Genomic DNA, 18082 nt, shown 5'->3' with positions numbered 1-18082 from the left:
TCCAGGATGACCTCATCTCAACCAGATTACATCTGCAAGCACTCCATTTCCAAATAAGGTCACCTTCACAAGTTTGGGGCTTAGGAAGTGAATACACTTGGGGAAGCATTTCCACCCACTGTGTGCTCAGGCCTGCCCCGGGGAATGCAGGGTCCTCAGGGATGGCAGCGAGGAGGAGGCAGGAAGCAGGGCAGTGTCCCAGGGCTACCCCAGGGCTGAGCCCTGCTCTCAGGGGGATGGGAAAAACCACCTGAATGCATACGCTGTGGGAACAGAGATCTGGGCACCCACAGGCCTCAGGAGGCAGGATACTTGCCTCTACTGCCCTGGACGGGGCTCTTCCATGCCTTCGACCAGACCTCTGGATCTGTGAGCATCCTCTCCAAAGCACCACGGTTTCCATGCAAGGCTCCAGGGCTAGTTCCGATGAGACACTTTGCAGGCAGCACAAAGCCAGGACTTGAAAGTACGTAGCCTGAGTCAGGGGAAACGTGAATTCATTTAGCAGACAAGTATTCAATGAGCAACTACTATGTCCAATCACCACCAGAAACAACAAAAATTCTGGGTTGGACCTGACCACACACATTCAACCCTTCTCTTCCACTCTGCCTCCTGCTCCATCCCGCCTTCCAGAGGCTCTGCCTCTCCCATCTTCAACCCTCACCCCCTCCCCAGGTTCTTACTCCATCCCATCCCTGCTTTCCTGCTCTCAGCCACCTTGTACCTGTGACCAGACACCCCCTCTATATCTCTGACCACGTGACCCAGTCCCACCTGGCCCCGCCCACCAGCACCAGAGCTCATGGCCATCTCCCAAGTTCCATCCGTGGCCCCCCAAGCCCATCCAAGTGTGTGTTCCCCACTCCCAGCCCCATGTTCCTCAACTCTGAATCCTCCTCCTTCATCTTCATCCCCCATCTAGTCTCTAAGATCATGAAGCTCCTCCCTGTGTCAGACACAATGTTAAAGCCCAGGACTGTACGCAGGAAGAAAAGGTGCGGGAACAGGTGAGACGATATCTGCGATTGCATCCAAGTGACAAGTACTGTACCTGGACTGCACCTGAATCCCAATGGGACAGCAAGGAATAACTACTTAGCTCTGTGCGGAGGTCAAGGAGGGCTCCCCAGAGGAGGTGACACCAGGTTGAGTCTGGGAAGATGAGGAGGAGCTGGCTAAGAATTAGGTGTGAGAGGGACATTCCAGAGAGGATGAGGGAGGAGAGAGAAGCTGTGTGAGCTACCTGAATTAAAGTCACGTCTGCATGCGTGTGTGCTCAGTTGCTATGTTATGTCCGACTCTTCTGCAACTCCGTGGACAGTAGGCTCCTCTGTCCCAGGCAAGAATACTGGAGTGGGTTGCCATTTCCTTCTCCAGGGGATCTTCCTGACCCAGAGATCAAACTCGTGTCTCCTGCATTGGCAGGCAGACCTGGGAAGCCCTGCTGCTACTGCTGCTGCTGCTGCTGCTGCTGCTGCTAAGTTGCTTCAGTTGTGTCTGACTCTGTGTGACCCCATAGACGGCAGCCCACTAGGCTCCCCGGTCCCTGGGATTCTCCAGGCAAGAACACTGGAGTGGGTTGCCATTTCCTTCTCCAATGCATGAAAGTGAACCCTACCTGGTGGCAATTCAGCATGTCTGTGGGCTTCAGAGGGCCAGAGAGATGGGAGCGAGCTACATCAGCTCAGGCTCACATGCCTCCCTAAAGTCTAGAGATAGTAGAACTTCCCTAACTGCTACTGCTGAAGTTCTACCCCCTCCCACTTTAGGTTGTATTTGTCCATAGGCTTCTTGTTCCTCATTCTCTCTTCCCAGATAGCGTGGGGCTGCTCTGTTGGAATCAGCCTCCAAAAACCCTTTGGGGTTCAAAGCCAAGTTGGATGGAGACCTGAGGCCCACTGTGGCAGTCTCACGCGGCGCTGGGCATGTGTCAAGGCATGGGACCCAGCTTGGGGGCAGGGAAGGAATGTCACAGGGACCCTTGATAGAAACAACACCCCACCCTTCCCCAGCCCAGACAGACCTGGTAGTACCAGCTTTCCTCTGACTTCCTGCAGAGCAACTGCCCTTAGTTGTTATAATCTGCCCTACGGAAGATGCTGCAGTGGAGGCTTCACTCCATTCTGTCCCCTCTCTGGCCCCCTGCCCCAATCTGACTCCTGCCTCCCTATCCCCAAGGCCTCAAGTCCCATCTGCCTGGTTGCCAGCCTGTTCTATTTCACCCCTTTTACAGGCTTGGGCTTGGTTCTCTGGTCCTCCAACTCTGTGCGTGCATGTCCTCAGTCATGTCCAACTCTGTGCAACCCCACAGACTGTAGCCCGCCAGGCTCCTCTGTCCATGGGATTCTCCAGGCAAGGATACTGGAGTGAGTAGCCATTCCCTTCTCCAGAGGAATTCTTCCAACTCAGGGATCAAACTCACATCTCCTGTGTCTCCTGCATTGGCAGGTGGATTCTTTACCACTGAGCCACCCGAAAGTCCAAAATTTAACAGCCATATTTAAACAGCTCCATATAATCGGCATTCTCTAAGGACCTAACTTGTCAAGTTCAGAAGGGAGCCTCATGAACAGGGCTGTATCTGGGGTAGGGAGATTCTAGGGTCACAATTAGGGTCTCTACCTGTTCTTCCATATTTCCCTGTTCCCTGTGTGTGCTCAGTCATGTCTGACTCTTTTGTGACCATATGGACTGTAGCCTTCCAGGCTCCTCTGTCCATGGGATTCTCAACGCAAGAATACTGGAGTGGGTTGCCATTTCATCCTCCAGGGGATCTTCCCCACCCAGGGATTGAACCTGCATCTCCTGTATCTCCCTGCACTGGCAGGCGGATTCTTTATCACTGAGCCACCCAGGAAGCCTCAAACTAAATCCTTACTCAAACCCAAGGCCTTCCCAGCCCTAACTACACCCACTGACACTGTCAGGATACAGCCCTGAACCTCAGCATGCTCAGGACTTCACACAGTCACCCTCCAATTTCAGAAGTCACATTTCCCGTGAGTGGCTTATCTGTGCCTTCAAAGTGCATCTCCTGGACTTCCACGGGCTCTGGGAAGTTGCCCACCCAGACCACGGGATGTGTCTACAGAACAGGTTCAAACAGCACCATTAACAGCTGACTAACCACTTGTTCAGTTCAGTTCAGTTCAGTCCCTCAGTCCTGTCTGACTCTTTGTGACTCCATGGACTGCAGCACGCCAGGCCTCCCTGTCCATCACCAGCTCCTGGAGTTTACTCAGACTCATGTCCACTGAGTCAGTGATGCCATCCAACCATCTCATCCTCTGTTGTCCCCTTCTCCTCCTGCCTTCAGTCTTTCCCAGAATCAGGGTCTTTTCCAATGAATCAGTTATTCATCTCAGGAGGCCAAAGTACTGGAGTTTCAGCTTCAACATCAGTCCTTCCAATGAACACCCAGGACTGATCTCCTTTAGGATGGACTGATTGGATCTCCTTGCAGTCCAAGGGACTCTTAAGAGTCTTTTCCAACACCACAGTTCAAAAGCATCAATTCTTTGGTGATCAGCTTTTTTTATGGTCCAACTCTCACATCCATACATGACTATTGGAAAAACCAAAGCCTTGACTAGACAGACCTTCGTTGGCAATGTAACGTCTCTGCTTTTTAATGTTGTCTAGGTTGGTCATATGGAGAAGACAATGGCTCCCCACTCCAGTACTCTTGCCTGGAAAATCCCATGGATAGAGGAGCCTGGTCGGCTGCAGTCCATGGGGTCGCGAAGTCGGATACGACTGAGCGACTTCACTTTCACTTTTCACTTTCATGCATTGGAGAAGGAAATGGCAACCCACTCCAGTGTTCTTGCCTGGAGAATCCCAGAGATGGGGGAGCCTGGTGGGCTGCCATCTACGGGGTCGCACAGAGTCATACACGACTGAAGTGACTTAGCAGAAGCAGGTTGGTCATAACTTTCCTTTCAAGGAGTAAGCGTCTTTTAATTTCATGGCTGCAGTCACCATCTGCAGTGATTTTGGAGCCCCCAAAAATAAGGTCTGACACTGTTTCCACTGTTTTTCCATTTGCCATGAAGTGATAGGACCGGATCCCATGATCTTAGTTTTCTGAATGTTGACCCTCAAGCAAACTTTTTCACTCTCCACTTTCACTTTCAACAAGAGGCTCTTTAGTTCTCCTTCACTTTCTGCCAAAAGGGTGGTGTCATCTGCTTATCTCAGGTTATTGATATTTCTCCCGGCAATCTTGATTCCAGCTTGTGCTTCATCCAGCCCAGCATTTCTCATGATGTACTCTGCATATAAGTTAAATAAGCAGGGTGACAATATACAGCCTTGACATACTCCTTTTCCTATTTGGAACCAGTCTGTTGTTCCATGTCCAGTTCCAACTGTTGCTTCTGGACCTGCATACAGATTTCTCAAGAGGTAGGTCAGGTGGTCTGGTATTCCCATCTCTTCCAGAATTCTCCACAGTTTATTGTGATCCACACAGTCAAAGGCTTTGGCATAGTCAATAAAGCAGAAATAGATGTTTTTCTGGAACTCTCTTGCTTTTTCCATGATCCAGCGGATGTTGGCAATTTGATCTCTGGTTCCTCTGACTTTTCTAAAACCCAGCTTGAACATCTGAAAGTTCACAGTTCATGTATTGTTAAAGCCTGGCTTGGAGAATTTTGAGCGTTACTCAAGTGGGCCTTAGAAAGCATCACTAGGAACAAAGCTAGTGGAGGTGATAGAATTCCAGTTGAACTATTTCAAATCCCAAAAGGTGATGCTGTGAAAGTGCTGCACTCTATATGCCAGCAAATTTGGAAAACTCAGCAGTGGCCACAGGACTGGAAAAGGTCAGTTTTCATTCCAATCCTAAAGAAAGGCAATGCCAAAGAATGCTCAAACTACTGCACAATTGCACTCATCTCACATGCTAGTAAAGTAATGCTCAAAATTCTCCAAGCCAGGCTTCAGCAATATGTGAACCGTGAGCTTCCTGATGTTCAAGCTGGTTTTAGAAAAGGCAGAGGAACCAGAGATCAAATTGCCAACATCCGCTGGATCATGGAAAAAGCAAGAGAGTTCCAGAAAAACATCTATTTCTGCTTTATTGACTATGCCAAAGTCTTTGACTGTGTGGATCACAATAAAAGGTGGAAAATTCTGGAAGAGATGAGAATACCAGACCACCTGACCTGCCTTGTGAGACACCTATATGCAAGTCAGGAAGCAACAGCTAGAACTGGACATGGAACAGACTGGTTCCAAATAGGAAAAGGAGTACGTCAAGGCTGCATATTGTCACCCTGCTTATTTAACTTATATGCAGAGTACATCATGAGAAACACTGGGCTGGAAGAAGCACAAGCTGGAATCAAGATTGTGGGCAGAAATATCAATAACCTCAGATATGCAGATGACACCACCCTTATGGCAGAAAGTGAAGAGGAACTCAAAAGCCTCTTGATGAAAGTGAAAGAGAAGAGAGAAAATGTTGGCTTAAAGCTCAACATTCAGAAAATGAAAATCATGGCATCTGATCCCATCATTTCATGGGAAATAGATGGGGAAACAGTGGAAACAGTGTCAGACTTTATTTTTTGGGGCTCCAAAATCACTGCAGATGGTGACTGCAGCCATGAAATTAAAAGACGCTTACTCCTTGGAAGGAAAGTTATGACCAACCTAGATAGCATATTCAAAAGCAGAGACATTACTTTGCCAACAAAGGTTCATCTAGTCAAGGCTATGGTTTTTCCTGTGGTCATGTATGGATGTGAGAGTTGGACCATAAAGAAAGCTGATCACCAAAGAATTGATGCTTCTGAACTGTGGTGTTGGAGAAGACTTAAGAGTCCCTTGGACTGCAAGAAGATCCAACCAGTCCATTCTGAAGGAGATCAGTCCTGAATGGTCATTGAAAGGACTGATGCTAAAGTTGAAACTCCAATACTTTGGCCACCTCATGGGAAGAGTTGACTCATTGGAAAAGATCCTAATGCTGGGAGGGATTGGAGGCAGGAGGAGAAGGGGACGACAGAGGATGAGATGACTGGATGGCATCACCGACTCGATGGATGTGAGTTTGAGTGAACTCTGGGAGTTGGTGATGGACAGGGAGGCCTGGTGTGCTGTGATTCATGGGGTCACAAAGAGTCGCACCCGACTGAGTGACTGAACTGAACTGAACTTACTAGGCATGTGAAATGAGTGCAGTTGTGTGGTAGTTTGAGCATTCTTTGGCATTACCTTTTTTGGGGATTCCCTGGTGGCTCAGAGGTTAAAGCATCTGCCTGCAATGCAGGAGACCTGGATTTGATCCCTGGGTCGGGAAGATCCCCTGGAGAAGGAAATGGCAACCCACTCCACTATTCTTGCCTGGAGAATCCCATGGACAGAGGAGCCTGGTGGGCTACAGTCCATGGGGTCACAAAGAGATGGACATGACTTCACTTTCACTTTAACTTTTCTTTGGGATTGGAATGAAAACTGACCTTTTCCAGTCCTGTGGCCACTGCTGAGTTTTCCAAATTTGCTGGCGTACTGAGTGCAGCACTTTCACAGCATCATCTTTTGGGATTTGAAATATCTCAATTGGAATTCCATCACCTCCACTAGCTTTGTTCGTAGTGACACTTCCTAAGGCCTCCTTGACTTCACATTCCAGTATGTCTGGCTCTAGGTGAGTGATCACACCATTGCGATTATCTGGGTCCTGAAGATCTTTTTTTCACAGTTCTTCTTGTATTCTTGCCACCTCTTCTTAATATCTTCTGCTTCTGTTAGGTCCATCCCATTTCTGTCCTTTATTGTGCCCATCCTTGCATGAAATGTTCCCTTGGTATCTCTAATTTTCTTGAAGAGATCTCTGGTCTTTCCCATTCTATTGTTTTCCTCTATTTCTTTGCACTGGTCACTGAGGAAGGCTTTCTTATCTCTCCTTGCTATTCTTTGGAACTCTGCATTTAAGTGGGTTTCTCTTTCCTTTTCTCCTTTTCTCCTTATTAGCATATGTGTAATGCGGTTGAAGTCCTTCCCATCCAAGATAAAAGCTACTTATTTTGATGAACTCTGGCATGTTTGGCAGTGTTAATTAATTAATCCGGGATTGGTTAATGCAACCGCCAGCAAAGATTCAACAGGCAGGGACAGTTGGCTGGGGCAGTGTGTCCAGAGTTGACAGCATGCACAACGGCATGAGAAGGAAAGTGAGAGGGGAAGCAGTGGTCATGGGCTGGGCCCTGGGGTACACCTCCCTCCCTCTTCGACAGGCAAACCCACTGAGTCACAGCACCCTAGAATCTCCCTCCTGGGTGTTTGCATCAGTGACGACGACTGCTGTCTTATTTCAGGCACTTTCCATTCCTCGTCGTAAACATTGCAGATGACTCATCACTACCAGGCTCTTTGCTCTCCTCCAGTCCTCTGCAGACCAAGGCTCACAAGTTGGATGTGTGTCTCCTGACAGGAAAACCTCACCGTGTCCTGATCACCCAAGGGAAGACCAGGCCTGGTCACATGCTCACAGATCCTCCACCTGTCCAGGCTCAGCCCTCATCCTCGTGGGTGCCAGCTGGGCCCACACTTGTGCAGTGTAGACTCCATGAGGGTGGGAGCTTTGCTTTGCCTATTGATCCATCCTAAGGGCTGGAACCGGAGAAGGCAATGGCAACCCACTCCAGTACTCTTGCCTGGAAAATCCCATGGATGGAGGAGCCTGGTAGGCTGCCGTCTATGGGGTTGCACAGAGTCAGACACGACTGAAGCGACTTAGCAGCAGTAGCAGCAAGGGCTGGAACAGTGCTCAGCATGTAGTAGGTGCAGAAGAATGAATGAATGAAGACAAGTGACCACTTGGTTTGGGCACAGGGAAGCTACCAGTGACCTTGGCAAGGGGTGGAGACTCAGAAAGACTGGAGTGAAGTAAGGAGAACCTGAGGGGCATGTGAACAGAAATAGGGACACAGACACTTTATCACACTGATTTTATGTTGACGACTTCATGTGTGCCACTGACTAGTTGAGTTCCTTCTGGGCAGGGTCTGAGCCTTGCACATCTCTGCACCCCACCAGCAGCAAAAGCACACTTACTCATTGGCACCTGCTCAATAAGCACTCATCGAACACCTGCCTAAAGCTGTAGGTGACAAACATCACTTTTTCTCACAACTCGCCAGCCATAACTGCTCATACGGTCCTCTGCAATGGCAGAGGGCAGGACACGTCGTTACTGTGAGCACCCTAGGTTGAAGGGGAAGGACAGTCAGGGAAAAGTGTCCTGGAGCCCGTGCTGTGCAACAAAAGAAGCCAGCTCAATGAGAAGCCAGCTCCCCGAAACCAGAGAAAGTCCACACACAGCAATGAAGAGCCAGAGGAGCCAAATAAAGAAATTTTAATAAAAGAAAGGGTGGAAGGAAGGGACAGGGCATCTATTTTAGGAGGAGTAATTTTACAGGTATCAAGGAACCAGACAGTGCACCAGATCAACCGGGTCACATGTTGGGGTGCTCACTAATTGGAGAAAGGGCTTCCCAGGTGGTGCCAGTGGTAAAGAACACACTTGCCAATGCAGGAGACATAAGAGACACGTGTTCGATCCCTGGGTCCAGAAGATCCCCTGGAGGAGAAAAGGACAACCCACTCCAGTATTCTTGCCTGGAAAACCCCACAGACCGAGGAGCCTGACCGGCTACAGTCCATGTGATCACAAGAGTCGAACACGACTGAGCGACTGAGCACACACGTACTAATGGAGAAAGCAGATTAAATCATCTGGCCAAGTTTTTATGAGGGCGCTTCATAAGCAAACTACAATTTTTATAATGTTCTGTCGAGTCTAGGTCTATAGTTGCTATTTTAATATTAATTGGGGGGAATTATTAAAGGTGTTTAAATGTGTCAAATGTATAGCATAAGACATGCCCAAATAGCAAAAGGAACCTTGGAGATGATTAAGTACAGTAAGTAGTTCTAAAATCAAACTTCAATGCATGTTCATATTCCTTGTTTCAATAGAGTGACTCACATTCTGGACAAGGGTCAACAAAACTGACTCTTACTAGAAGAAAAGGGATGAAGCTCTAGGGTCTCCAAGATTTTTTTAAAGGGAAAAAAAGAGACAACAAAATATAGTGACATCTCTGATCTTTTAAAAATGGCTTCAGGATCAAATCAATTAAGTCAGCACTTTTATTTTATTTTCTTTTAATTTTCTGGCTGCACTGCATGGCATTCATGATCCCAGTTTCCTGACCAAGAATCGAACCTATACTCCCTGCAGTGGAAGCATGATTCTTAACAGGGAAGTGCCTAGTCAGCACTTTTAGCCCTCGGTTTACTATGTACTTGGAAACACATGAAGCTTGAGCTCCAAATGGGACAAAAGTGCTCAGTCGTGGGAGTGTCCAGGTGAGAGACACCACCATTCCACCTGTGGATACCCATAATGCACTGCTGTTTGGAAACTGCCACCTGACCAATGCCTTTCAGTGAGTTCCTTTTCCCCCTACAATTTGCTGTCTTGGTCTCAAAGCTCAGAAGGACCATCAGCTCTCGTGTCTGCCCTGGACCCATCTTCCTTTACCAAAGAAATCAGCTTTTAAAAGGATCGAATTGTTGTTGTTCAGTCTCTCAGTCATGTCCTACTCTGCGACCCCATGGACTGCAGCACACCAGTCTTCCCCATCCTTCACTATCTCCCGGAGTTTGCACAAACTCATGTTAATTGAGTCGGTGATGCCATTCAACCATCTCATCTTCTGCCACCGTCTTCTCCCCCCATCTTCAATCTTTCCCAGCATCAAGGTCTTCTCTAATGAATCGACTCTTAGCATGAAGTGGCCAAAGGATTGTAGCTTCAGCTTCAGCATCAGTCCTTCCAATGAATACTCAGGGTTGATTTCCTTTAAGATCGATTGGTTTGATCTCCTTGCTATCCAAGGGACTCTCCAGCACCACAGTTCAAAAGCATCAGTTCTTTGGTGCTCAGCCTTTTTTGTGGTCCAACTCTCACATCCATACATGACTACTGGAAAAACCACAGAGTTTTGACTATATGGACCTTTGTCGGCAGAGTGATGCCTCTGCACTTTAATACGATGTCGAGGTTTGTTATAGCTTTTCTTCCAAGGAGCAAGTGTCTTTTAATTTCATGGACTACACTGCCCCCATATTTCATGAGAGCAGCTTATAGAACGGCACACATGGCACACATATAGATGATAAATCTCATCTAAATCCATGATTATTACATAGTTCATAATCAATACTGAGAACTACAACTGCTATTACACACACACACATACACAGGAGTCCTCTCCCAATCTTGCTGAAGACAGAAGGGTTGGTAGGAACTGGTGTTGAGGTGTTGATGTGATTTGGTCGCTCGGGAGCAACTTTGGCTGAACTGGGGGACCTTGAGGTGTCTATGTCTTTAAGGACCAGGGCGGTGAGAGGAGGGGGCAGGACATTAGGTCCTGCCTAGAAGGGGAAGAGCACAGAGGACTGATGCTTCTGCTGGGGCAGGTTCTTCAGTTTGGTCCCCAACCTCTTCTTACCATGATGTATAAAGACCTGCCTTCTCAGCAGTGAGAATGCAGTGGAACTGACTCAGCCTGAGAAAGAGAGAGAGCTGGGGCCCACCCAGTTCTGAGGCTCACTGAGCATTTGACATGACATACACTGAGCATCAATTATTCAACCCTCAGCTTTCTTTATATTCCAACTCTCACAACCATACATGACTAATGGAAAAACCATAGCCTTGATTAGACGGATCGTTGTTGGCAAAGTAATGTCTCTGCTTTTTAACATGCTGTCTAGGTTGGTCATAACTTTCCTTCCAAGGAGTAAGCGTCTTTTTATTTCATGGCTGCAGTCACCATCTACAATGATTTTGACGTTCCCAAAAATAAAGTCTGACACTGTTTCCACTGTTTCCCCATCTATTTCGCATGAAGTGATAGGACCAAATGCCATGATCTTCGTTTTCTGAATGTTGAGCATCAAGCAAACTTTTTCACTCTCCACTTTCACTTTCATCAAGAGGCTCTTTAGTTCCTCTTCACTTTCTGCCATAAGGGTGGTGTCACCTGCATATCTGAGGTTATTGATATTTCTCCCGGCAATCTTGATTCCAGCTTGTGCTTCCTCCAGCCCAGCGTTTCTCATGATGTACTCTGCATATAAGTTAAATAAGCACGGTGACAATACACAGCCTTGACGTACTCCTTTTCCTATTTGGAAACAGTCTGTTGTTCCATGTCCAGTTCCAACTGTTGCTTCTGGACCTGCATACAGATTTCTCAAGAGGTAGGTCAGGTGGTCTGGTGTTCCCATCTCTTCCAGAATTCTTCACAGTTTATTGTGATCCACACAGTCAAAGGCTTTGGCATAGTCAATAAAGCAGAAATAGATGCTTTTATGGAACTCTCTTGCTTTTTCGATGATCCAGTGGATGTTGGCAATTTGATCTCTGGTTCCTCTGACTTTTCTAAAACCAGCTTGAACATCTGGAATTTCATGGTTCATGTATTGTTAAAGCCTGGCTTGGAAAGTTTTGAGCATTACTTTACTAGTGCGTGATATGAGTGCAAATGTGCAGTAGTTTGAGCATTCTTTGGCATTGCCTTTCTTTGGGATTGGAATGAAAACTGACCTTTTTCAGTGGCCACTGCTGAGTTTTCCAAATTTGCTGGCATATTGAGTGCAGCACTTTCACAGCATCACCTTTTGGGATTTGAAATAGCTCAACTGGAATTCCATCACCTCCACTCGCTTTGTTCATAGTGACGCTTCCTACAACCCACTTGACTTCACATTCCTGGATGTCTGGCTCTAGGTCAGTGATCACACCACCGTGATTATCTGGGTCGTGAACATCTTTTTTGTACAGTTCTTCTTGTATTCTTGCCACCTCTTCTTAATATCTTCTGCTTCTGTTAGGTCCATCCCATTTCTGTCCTTTATTGAGCCCATCTTTGCATGAAATATTCCCTTGGTATCTCTAATTTTCTTGAAGAGATCTCTAGTCTTTCCCATTCTATTGTTTTCCTCTATTTCTTTGCACTGATCACTGGGGAAGGCTTTCTTATCTCTCCTTGCTATTCTTTGGAACTCTGCATTCAAATGGGTATATCTTTGCTTTTCTCCTTTGCTTTTCGCTTCTCTTCTTTTCACAGCTATTTGTAAGGCCTCCCCAGACAGCCATTTTGCTTTTTTTGCATTTCTTTTTCTTGGGGATGATCTTGTTCCCTGTCTCCTGTACAATGTTACAAACCTCCATTCATAGTTCATCAGGCACTCTATCTATCAGATCTAGTCCCTTTAATCTATTTCTCACTTCCACTGTAAAATCATAAGGGATTTGATTTAGGTCATACCTGAATGGTCTAGTGGTTTTCCCTACTTTCTTCAATTTAAGTCTGAATTTGGCAATAAGGAGTTCATGATCAGAGCCACAGCCAGCTCCCAGTCTTGTTTTTGCTGACTGTATAGAGCTTCTCCATCTTTGGCTGCAAAGAATATAATCAATCTGATTTCAGTGTTGACCATCTGGTGATGTCCTTGTGTAGAATCTTCTCTTGTGTTGTTGGAAGAGGGTGTTTTCTATGACCAGTGCGTTCTCTCGGCAAAGCTCTATTAGCCTTTGCCCTGCTTCATTCTGTACTCCAAGGCCAAATTTGCCTGTTACTCCAGGTGTTTCTTGACTTCTTACTTTTGCATTCCAGTCCCCTATAATGAAAAGGACATCTTTTTTGGATGTTAATTCTAGAAGGTCTTGTAGGTTTTCATAGAACCGTTCAACTTCAGCTTCTTCAGCATTACTGGTCAGGGCATAGACTTGGATTACTGTGATATTGAATGGTTTGCCTTGGAAACGAACAGAGACCATTCTGTCATTTTTGAGACTGCATCCAAGTACTGTGTTACAGACTCTTTTGTTGACTATGATGACTACTCCATGTCTCCTAAAGAATTCTTGCCCACAGTAGTAGATATAATGGTCATCTGAGCTAAATTCACCCATTCTAGTCCACTTTAGTTCACTGATTCCTAGACTGTTGACATTCACTCCTAACCATCTTCTGTTTGATCACTTCCAATATGCCTTGATTCATGGGTCTAACATTCCAGGTTCCTATGCAATATTGCTCTTTACAGCATCAGACCTTGCTTCCATCACCATATTCATAACTGGGTGTTGTTTTTGCTTTGGCTCCATCTCTTCATTCTTTCTGGAGTTATTTCTCACTGATCTCCAGTAGCATACTGGGCACCTACTGATTGGGGTTCATCTTTCAGTGTCCTATCTTTTTGCCTTTTCATACTGTTCATAGGGTTCTCAAGGCAGGAATACTGGTTTGCCATTCCCTTCTCCAGTGGGCCACATTTTGTCAGAACTCTCCACCATGACCCATCTGTCTTGGGTGGCCCTACATAGCATGGCTCACAGTTTCATTCAGTTAGACAAGGCTGTGGTCCATGTGATTAGATTGGTTAGTTTTCTGTGAGTGTGGTTTTCAGTCTGCCTGCCCTCTGATGGAGAAGGATAAGAGGCTTTTGAAAGCTTCCTGATGGGATAGACTGACTAAGAGGGATACTGGGTCTTGTTCTGATGGGCGGGGCCATGCTCAGTAAATCTTTAATCCAATGTTCTGTTGATGGGTGGAGCTGTGTTCCCTCCCTGCTATTTACCTGGGGCCAAACTATGGTGGAGTAATGAAGCAGTGGTAGGCACTGGAGTGGCTGTGAGGAGAAGCCCCAGCAAGACGGTAGGAGGGGCGAATTCGCGTTTAGAATCAAACCCTATTCCTGCCAGAGACGCTCAGAGGACTCAAACAAACCTTGTGGGCACCAGGACCTAGGGACCCCACAGAGACTGAGACAGAACTGTGTTTGAGCATCATCTCCTGTGGAGGTACGGGTCAGCAGTGGTCTGCTGCAGGTACAGGGGCTCTGGGTATGGCATAAGTCCTCTTGGAGGAGGTCACCATTAACCCCACTATAGAGCTGCCAGAACTTACACAGGACTGGGAAATAGACTCTTAGAGAGCACAACAGAACCGTGTGCACCAGGACCCAGGAGAAAGAACAGCGACCCCACAGGAGACTTGCCTGTGGGTGTCCGGGAGTCTCCAGTGAAGGCGTGGGTCACTGGTGGCCTGCTGCAGGGTTGGGGGCACAGACTGTAGCAGTACATGCCTGGGGTCTTTTGGGGGAGGTCACCATTATCTTCATTACCACCACCATAGTTTTTGACCACTGTGCCACCTGGGAAATCCCATATCAGGTCCTAAATACTATTTATTTCACTTATATGAGGTCCCAAGAACAGTCAAGTTCATACAGTCAGAAAGTACATTGCACTAATAGATGCCAGGGGCCAGGGCTGGTTGTGGGGAAGGAGGAAGGAGGCGGGTGGGGAGGGGGGATGGGACTTAGTGTTTAATGGGGAAACAGAGTGCAGTTTATGAAGGTGAAAAATTTGGGAGATGAATGATGGTGAGAGCTGCACAACAATATCCATGTACTTAGTGCTACTGAACTCTACAGTTATATATGGTTAAAATAGTATGCTTTATATTATGTAACTTTTACCACAATAAAAAAAAAAAGTTTAAAAAAAGATATCAGGTCCTAATCTCTGGAACTTATATGCAGAGTGCATCATGAGAAACGCTGGGCTGGAAGAAGCACAAGCTGGAATCAAGATTGCCAGGAGAAATATCAATAACCTCAGATATGCAGATGACACCACCCTTATGGCAGAAAGTGAAGAGGAACTAAAAAGCCTCTTGATGAAAGTGAAAGAGGACAGTGAAAAAGTTGGCTTAAAGCTCAACATTCAGAAAACAAAGATCATGGCATCTGGTCCCATCATTTCATGGGAAATAGATGGAGAAACAGTGGAAACAGTGTCAGATTTTATTTTTGGGGGCTCCAAAATCACTGCAGATGGTGACTGCAGCCATGAAATTAAAAGACGCTTACTCCTTGGAAGAAAAGTTATGACCAACCTAGATAGCATATTCAAAAGCAGAGACATTACTTTGCCAACAAAGGTCCATCTAGTCAAGGCTATGGTTTTTCCTGTGGTCATGTATGGATGTGAGAGTTGGCCTGTGAAGAAGGCTGAGTGCTGAAGAACTGATGCTTTTGAACTGTGGTGTTGGAGAAGACTCTTGAGAGTCCCTGGGACTGCAAGGAGATCCAACCAGTCCATTCTGAAGGAGATCAGCCCTGGAATTTCTTTGGAAGGAATGATGCTAAAGCTGAAACTCCAGTACTTTGGCCACCTCATGCGAAGAGCTGACTCATTGGAAAAGACTCTGATGCTGGGAGGGATTGGGGGTAGGAGGAGAAGGGGACGACAGAGGATGAGATGGCTGGATGGCATCACTGACTGGATGGACGTGAGTCTGAGTGAACTCCGGGAGTTGGTGATGGACAGGGAGGCCTGGCGTGCTGCGATTCATGGGATGGCAAAGAATTGGACATGACTGAGAGACTGAACTGAACTGAACTGAATCTCTGGAACTATGATGTGATCGTATATGGAAAAGAGGTCTTTTCCATATATGATGTGATTAAGTTAAAGGTCTTGAGATGGAGAGATTGTTGCTGTTGTTCAGTTGCTCAGTCACGTCTGACTCTTTGCAACCCCATGGACTGCAGCACGCCAGGCTTCCCTGTCCTCCACCACTCCCGGAGCTTGCTCAAACTCATGTCCGTTGAGTCGGTGATGTCATCCAACCATCTAGTCCTCTGTCATCCCCTTCTCTTCCTGCCGAGATGATCATCCTCAATTACTCAGGTGATGCCTAAATGCTATCCCAAGGGTCCTGATAAGAGAGACCGAAAGCCAAGGAATGCCAGCAGACAGAAGCTCATAGGCCCCCAGCATCCTCCCCACATCCTCGAGGAGAATGATCCTGCCGGCACCCTCATTTCAGTCCAGTGACACTCATTTCAGATTTCTGACCTCTGGAACCATGAAAGAATACCTCTCTGTTGTTTTAAGTCACTCAGACTGTGGTAATTTGTTTAAAAAAGCCACAGAAAATAAAACCACCACCCTCTACCCTAACGTTAGTGTTTAAAGGGACAACCCCTCAACCTACGGGTTGGGAAAATTTGCACATCTAGATGCAAGTTCAAAATGAAATGGAAAATCACAGCTGGTTAAACCTTCCCACTTCCAGGACTTTCCTGCTGGTCCAGTGGTTAAGAACTCATCTGCCAATGCAGCAGACGTGGGTTAACCCCTGGTCCAGGAAGATTCTGCATGTGTCAGAGCAACTAAGCCCTTGCACTGAAACCATTGAGTCCTCGCGCCCTAGAGCTTGTGCTCCACAACAAAAGAAGCCACCCGCATGAGAAGCCCAAGCACCTGCTCACCTGAACTAGAGAAAGCCTGTGTGCAGCAACGAAGACCCAGCGCAAAATAAATAAATAAAAATTAAAAAAAAAAAAACTTCCCACTTCCAAGAATGAAGAGGCTTATATATTTAAACCCCAATTAATGAAAGAGGTGTTTAGTACAAGAAACGCAAACAAGTCAACTTATAAAATTACTGACTCAGACTCCGACATCACAGTGACAGTTTCTGAGGGAAAACTGGTCATCAAAGGCAGATGGCCCAGGATGCTAGCCACAGGCCGGCAGCTGGGGGCACACAGGTTAATGGGCACAGTGTCTGCACCAAGAGCCCACAAGCTAGTGGAGTAGCTGGCCCGTGAGCAGCCAGTAATGGATGGACAGGTGTCACAGCAGAGCAAGTACAGCACAGGGACAGGAGGCCTGAGCTGATGACTGGAGGAGAAATGGGGTCTGCCAACAGATTGAATAAGAAAACGGGATCTGGGCAGTGTCTGTCCCAGCTGCATATGCTGGAGCTATTGGGGACACCTCCACTCCACTTTGCAGGCCTCGCCAGCACTGAGGGTGCAGACAACATCAGATTTACACTCATATCAGACTGAAAATGAACTGGACTGGGAAAGGAAGATGCAAACCCAGAGCAGGAACTTGGTTGAGTGGCTACAATGACTGGCCAGAGGCCCTGGAGGCAGGGAGCAACAGCAGGAGGGCAGCTGAGGACAGATCGGGTGTTCAGAGGTATGCTAATAGGCCTGGGTGATGGCTGAATGCAGACACTGAGAGAGGAGAGTCTAAAATTACCATCAGGTTTCTGGCCAGGATTACAGGGCAGCCCCACTTAGTAGGACGGGCTTAGGGGTGGAGGAACAGGTTTAAGGGAAGAGAGAAAGCACCTAGGAAGCTAAACTATGAGCCTGCTGAGCACAGAGCTGTAGGTTATCTGAATGGTGATGTCTAACAAGAAGTTGGCCAGATAAATGATGTTAACTGTGTCTAAATAATTGATGCTTTTGAACCGTGTCCAAATAATCAATGATTTTGAACTGTGGTGTTGGAGAAGACTCTTGAGGGTCCTTTGGACTGCAAGGAGATCAAACCGGAGACTCTTTAAGGAAATCAGTCCTGAATATTCCTTGGAAGGACTGATGCTGAAGCTGAAGCTCCAATACTTGGGCCACCTGATGCGAAGAACTGACTCATTGAAAAAGACCCTGATGGTGGGAAAGATTGAAGGCAAGAGGAGAAGGGGACGACAGAGGATGAAATGGTTGGATGGCATCAGCGACTCAATGGACATGAGTTTGAGCAAGCTACGGGAGTTAGTGATGGATAGGAAAGCCTGGAGTGCTGCAGTCCATGTGGTCACAAAGAGTCAGACATGACTGAGTGATTGAACTGAACTGCACTGTGTCTAAATAAATATATAATTATATGGAGCTAGAAATCCCACTGGGAGGCATCTGTGTATGGATAACATGTAATAAAAAGATGTTAGGGGACTTTCCTGGTGGCCCAGTGCCTAAGACTCTGTGCTCCCAATGCAGGGGGGCTAAGTTCAATCCCAGGTCAGGGAACTAGATCTCACATGCTATAATTAAGAGTTCGAGTGCCACAGGTAAAGATCCTACATGCTGCAACTATGACCTGGTAGTTCCTGTTGTTCAGTCGATCCATTGTGTCCAGTTCTTCACCACCCCATGGACTGCAGCACACCAGGCTTCCCTG

The sequence above is a fragment of the Bos indicus genome, chromosome 1 (genome assembly GCF_029378745.1).
Source record: "Bos indicus isolate NIAB-ARS_2022 breed Sahiwal x Tharparkar chromosome 1, NIAB-ARS_B.indTharparkar_mat_pri_1.0, whole genome shotgun sequence".
NCBI classification, from domain to species: Eukaryota; Metazoa; Chordata; class Mammalia; order Artiodactyla; family Bovidae; genus Bos; species Bos indicus.
Note: the sequence above shows the minus strand (reverse complement) of the source record.